The sequence below is a fragment of the Benincasa hispida genome, chromosome 11 (assembly GCF_009727055.1).
Source record: "Benincasa hispida cultivar B227 chromosome 11, ASM972705v1, whole genome shotgun sequence".
In the NCBI taxonomy this organism is placed as follows: Eukaryota; Viridiplantae; Streptophyta; class Magnoliopsida; order Cucurbitales; family Cucurbitaceae; genus Benincasa; species Benincasa hispida.
In genome coordinates this window covers 51246228-51252310 of record NC_052359.1, presented here as the reverse complement: position 1 = coordinate 51252310, position 6083 = coordinate 51246228, and positions in this window count along the sequence as shown.

Here is a 6083-nt window from a genome sequence, read left to right as displayed (position 1 = left end):
TTCTTTCTTCCCCAGCATCCCAGCAATTTATCAGTTCTTCCGATCATAGCTTCCATGGCTGACCAAACTTCCAACCAATCTGCTTCACCATCCACCCCTGACCAAGTAGTTATGCAAAAGGCAGCATTTCTGGCTGCCAGTCACAGGCTCGCCGCCTAAGCCCACACTGTCCCCAAACTCGCCAGGAGAGCCCGGGGAAACCACCTGGCCGTTAGGCCTCCTCTGTTCAAAAGGGGAGAAAGCACTGAAAGCACACTTGTTCCAACTCCTGCCGTTTCAACTGAAAGTGAAAGGAAAAGACGCGATGACACGGAGGTGTTTGGCAATATTCTGAGTAACCTGGAGCTAGAAGGTGGACTACCCGAGGTAGGAGTGGTAAATCAACCACTGTCTACGGAGGACGAGATGGTGGTGGTGGTGGAAGGAGTAGTGGTGGCGATTGAAGAAGAAACGGGAAGAGGCATTTTGGCCCTTGAGATTCCTAAGGTGACTGCCGACGCAGAAACCTATGATGGACCTCCTAGAATTGCGAAGGAAGAGATTGCGGTGGAAGAGGCCAAGGAGGCTGAAGTTGCATTGGAGACCCCTGAAGTTGCATTGGAGGAGGTTGCAGTAGAGGCGCAACTAAAAGTGGCTGAAGGGAAAAAGAAGAAGAATAAGAAGAAGAGAGGAGAGGGCTGCAAGCCCGGAGAAGGATGGAGAATCAACCTCCATGAGGGAGGATAGAGGGAAACAACACAGTTGATGGAGCCGGCGCAACCCGAAACAATGCACATGGTTGCAACCGATGAAGGAGAAGAAGCTTAAGGAACCCCTCCTAATGCGGCGTCGCAGGGAGAATGTGCCACAAGGGTCCACTATTGACCCTCAGAGACTAATCGCATTGGAAGAAAAAGAAAGTAAAAGAAAAGAACAAGAGGAGAAGCAAGAAAAGATGGAGAGGGGAAGACTCATTATCGTAGAAGGAAATAGAAGAAGAAGATTGGAATACGAAGAAATGCGTAGCAATAATGAGCTTGCAAGACTTGAAAGGATATAGAGGTGCGAGGAGGAACAAAATCTGTTGCTGGCCTCTGAGCAATTTGAAGAATAATTTGCGAGAGAACGAGAAGAAGAAGAAGAAGAGAGAAGGAAAAAGGAAGAAGAGGAGAGGAGATTGTTGGAAGAGAAGGAGAGAAAGCGCGATGCTAATATACGATGCTTAATGAAGAATAAGGGCAAAGAACTCGCAGAGCGCGAGAAATAAGAGCAATGCAGAGAGCGAGAGAAGAAACAAAGACAAGCAGCCCGCCTTGCGTTGGCTAAGGAAAAAGGCAAGGAAATCGCGGAGAGCATCGAGCCTACATCGGCTAGGAAACGTTCATAAAAAAGAAAGGAGAATTATGAGATGTTGATTTAGATGAGCTTCTATCCTGCACCGACACCACTACCTGACCTCATCACAAGCGTGATTGTGGAACATGGGTGGGACACATTCTGCTAGTGCCCATCCATCATTGTGCCTCAGGTGGTGTGGGACTTCTACCGCGGGTGTGTACATGCAAACAGGGATGCGGTGACCTTTAAAGGAGAAACAATATCCTTCAACGCAAGGGACATCAACAAAATATATCAAATGAAGGACAACCCTGATGCACCAGAGAACAAGATTATTGATGATCCCACAGAACAACAGATAGAAGATGCGCTGAAGGTATTAACGAAACCGGGCACAAGGTGGTCGGTTTCACTCAAAGGAATCCGCACCCTAGAGTCCAAGTCTTTACTTCCAGAGGGAAGGCTCTGGGTTTACCTGGTCAAGAAGCGGCTGATCCCAACGACGCATGACAGAACTATATTAAGGGATCGGGCCATGACCGCACACTGCATCACTCGCGGCATTTCTATCGACATAGGGCAGTTGATCACAAGGTAGCTTAGATCATTGGTAGGGCATATCCGAGGGCAGTACTTCTTCCCGTGGATCATTTCAAGTCTCTGCCTGTCTATGGGTGTAGGCACTGATGAGGAGCCCATGCCAGAAGTCCACGACCTCATCAACATCAAAATTTTGAGGATGCTCCTCAAAATCTCCCAACACTGCCATGAGCTACCAGTAAAGAGACCCGCAATCGATTTGAATGTGCTGTAGGAACCAGGCTAAAAAGACGACACAGAGAAGACAAGGAAAAGAAAGGGTTCAAGAGTCACCAGCGCAAGATCCATAACCTATGAATCTTCTTCCCTTAGTCATTCGCTCTCCAAGACTTCCAAGCCCGCCCGGACAACCTCTTTCTCCCCTTCATGAGCATTTTACCAACTTGAGAGGGAAGCTCATCCTTCCACACGATCCATCCACACCAGCAAGCAAATCTCCATCCAAATCAGTGCCGAGACGTTGGTGCTTGTTTGTATTTGTTTCTATCTCTTTTCATCGTTGTATTTCATCTTCTTTATCTCTTAACTCACACCCATGTATCATATGCTAAATAGATATACTGAATGTCTCGATCGTTTTCATCACCATTTCTCTATCTATTTTTGTTCCTTCATTTATTGCTTTCTCCATGATGTGTTCTTAATCCCTTAGTAGTTAATATGGATTAAATGAGTACTTAACCTGTGTTAAAGAGATGATTGCGTTTAGCTAAGGCATGCTAGATGACATCTTCACCTGTGAGAGCAGAAGTGAAGATGTCATTCTGATCTATCGAGAGAAGATTAGAAGAATGTGTTGACTAAAGCGAGTAGTACTTCCGGACATGGAAGCAACCTTGCGTTCATTACGTTCGTCTCTATTTCGCCACAGACATGTGGGAACGTAGCCGATCATTGAAAGGTGTACGCTAAAGGAAAAACGGAACCATACTTATAACTTTAACATAATTAAGAACTTGCGATGTTTATATTAGTTATCTTTCTTTTTCTGCTTCATACATAAGACTTTCCATCACTGCACATGATCTTTGTATAATCTTCACAGCCAGCCTTGACCTCAGTATCTTGTATCATAAGCCTGTATCTTGTACCATCTTAGCTTAGGTTTACTACACTTTATTTTATTATTGCATTTTACTACTTTACTTTACTTTAACGCATTTTTAATACTTGTACAAATCATCTTTTATAAATTGAAAAACCTAGTTGCATGTATCATAAACATAATGCAGTAACCTCAAACAGTCCTTGTGTTCGACCTCATATCACACCGAGAAACTTGCGAAGGAATTATACTTGGTTCCAACGCAAGGAAACTTGTGACAACGCACAGAATACTACAAGAACATTAATTAATAATGCAAATCTAGAAGTAGTATTGCATGAATTGAGTCAAGTCAGGTCATTATTGCATATTATTGGACTTGAACCTTGTGTGCATATCATCGCATATATCCAACGTTTCAAGTTTATGGCGCCATTGTCGGGGAACTGGTTACGGGGACATGGGCTTGTATCTTGTGTGCATCACTGTGTAGCTCAATTTATTGTCTTATAGTATGCAGACATTGTGAACTTCATCGTTTGCAGCCAAATACCGGAAGATTATACTTACCAATAGAAGAAGAAACTAAGACATGACGTCAAATTTTATTTTTGGGACGACCCATTCCTATATCGACTTGGACCTGATCACATTTTACGTCGATGCGTTCCTAAGCATGAAGTCAAGCACATTCTGGAGCTGTGTCATGAGTCCCCTTACGGTGGACATTTTGGGGGGCAACGGACTGCCGCAAAGGTCCTATAGTGTGGCTATTTCTGGCCAATATTGTTTAAGGATGCCCATGCCCATGTTGTGCAGTGCGACGGATGCCAGAGAACGGGGAATATGTCTAAAAGAAATGAAATTCCTTTGACGTCAATCTTAGAGGTTGAATTATTTGATGTTTGGGGAATCGATTTCATGTGCCCATTTCCACCATCAGAAGGTCATCACTATATCTTGGTCGCAGTTGATTACGTGTCGAAATGGGTTGAGGCCATTGCATGTGCCAAGAATGATGAAGCCACAATGGTGAAGTTTCTCAAGAAGAATATTTTTGCTCGATATGGGATGCCACGGGCCTTAATCAACGATGAGGGCTCTCACTTCATCAACCACATAATCACCAACCTGTTGACTAAATTTAACATCAGCCATAGAGTTGCAACTACTTATCACCCACAGACTAATGGGCAGGCAGAGATTTCTAACCGAGAGATCAAAACTATCTTGGAGAAGGTAGTCAATACCTCCGAAAAAGATTGGTCGCCCAAGCTTGATGAAGCACTGTGGGCATACAGGACTGCCTATAAAACACCAATTTGCATGTCCCTGTATGCCCTGGTCTTTGAAAAAGCTTGTCATCTGCCGCTCGAGTTGGAACATAAGGCGATGTGGGCATGCAAGAAGCTGAAGTTTGATTTAGCAAGTGCGGGGAAAGTTCGGAAGCTGTAACTGAACCAGATGATCGAATGGCGAAGGGACACTTAAGAAAATGCCAAGATCTATAAGGAGAAAACCAAGAAGTGACATAACGACCGCATAAACGACCAGACATTCATCGAAGGTCAACAGGTATTATTATTTAATGCCAACGTTTGCGATTGTTCCCAGGGAAGTTGAAGTCTCGCTGGTCTGGACCATTTTGAATCAAGACTATCTTTCCCCATGGCGCAGTGGAACTGACAACGGAAGACGGGAACAACACGTTTAAAGTCATGGTCAATGGATTAAGCCTTATTATGGAGGTGACGTGGATCGACACATGGATACCATTGACTTGGGCAAGCAGGATTAACCGCTTGCAGGGGATGCAATTGCAGTAATTCTGAGAACTTCTTTCAATTAGCATACCTATATCTATGTTTAATCGCTTTCTTTACATCTTTCTTTACTGCTTTCTAAAATTTCATATTTACTGCATATTAGAATTAGCCTTTAATGCTTTCTGTATTTACCTTCAATTTAGTTCAATTGTGTATTTCCATGTCATGTTTAATTCCTTTAATTTGTATGCATTAGTAGCGCTCTTAAATTTTTGTGAATGACTGGATGAAACATGAGAACACCGTAAAGTCTTTTCGACTTGCGTCATTGATGAATTAAAAAAGTAAAAATAAAATGGGACTAGTAATGTGAATAAGGTGCATTTCATGATAACAGATACACTTCACGTCCATTACACCCAAATGCATTGCGTTGAGGGGTGTGTTGCGCGCGTATGTGTTCTTTGCCCGTCCTTAGCAAAATACATGATGTTGAGGTAGTGTTGCGCTAGTAGCAATACCGTGCGCCCCAGTCCTCCAAAAAATGCATTGAGTTGAGGGGTGTGTTGTGGGAATACATGCGTTGTTGCCCGTCCTCAGCAAAAATGTATTTGCGTTGATAGAAGCCCGGTGTTAATTTTTAATCGTGCAATCGTCTGAATCAAATTCAAAAGATGATTTCATGTATTCTTTGATTCTTTGTACAGGCAAAAACTTTTTGTATTACGATGATTGTAATTATTTGCATACTTAGTTAATATTCAATACAATTGAGTACATATTCTCTCTACATGCCTTTCCCTTTTATTTATCATCCTTTGTTAATATTTGCGATATTCTTGATCTTTTATTTTTGCGTTTTTCATTGCGCTGCCATGATGTACAATATGTTTACACCTAGAAACATTTCCCACACTTTGTAATTTTTAACTAACACTTAGTTAATTCATAGCTTTAGCAGTACTTTACCTTTTATCCTTCAAAATTCTGCTCAAACCTTCTTTTTGAAATTTTTTTTAAGTGTTTGTCTAGTCTATCCAAACAATGCAATGAGAACCTTGCGCATATCTAAATTTGGGGGTGGGAAAGGTCTGAGCAGATGAGATCAAGATTATGCGGTCTTTAAGAAAATGTGTTCATTTTCTGTCAAAAAAATTAAAAAATATAAAAAAATATAAAAAAAAAATCATACAAAACTCCAATGTCAGCGCAAGGGAAAACCTAAAAAACATTCCCAACCTGATAAGAGTTAGTTGTAAAAAGAACCTGCTCATAGTTAGATGTTCGCATGACAACCGTGAGAGCAAGCCAAAACGAAGGTAGGTCTCTAAGAACAACGCATTATGAAAAAAAGA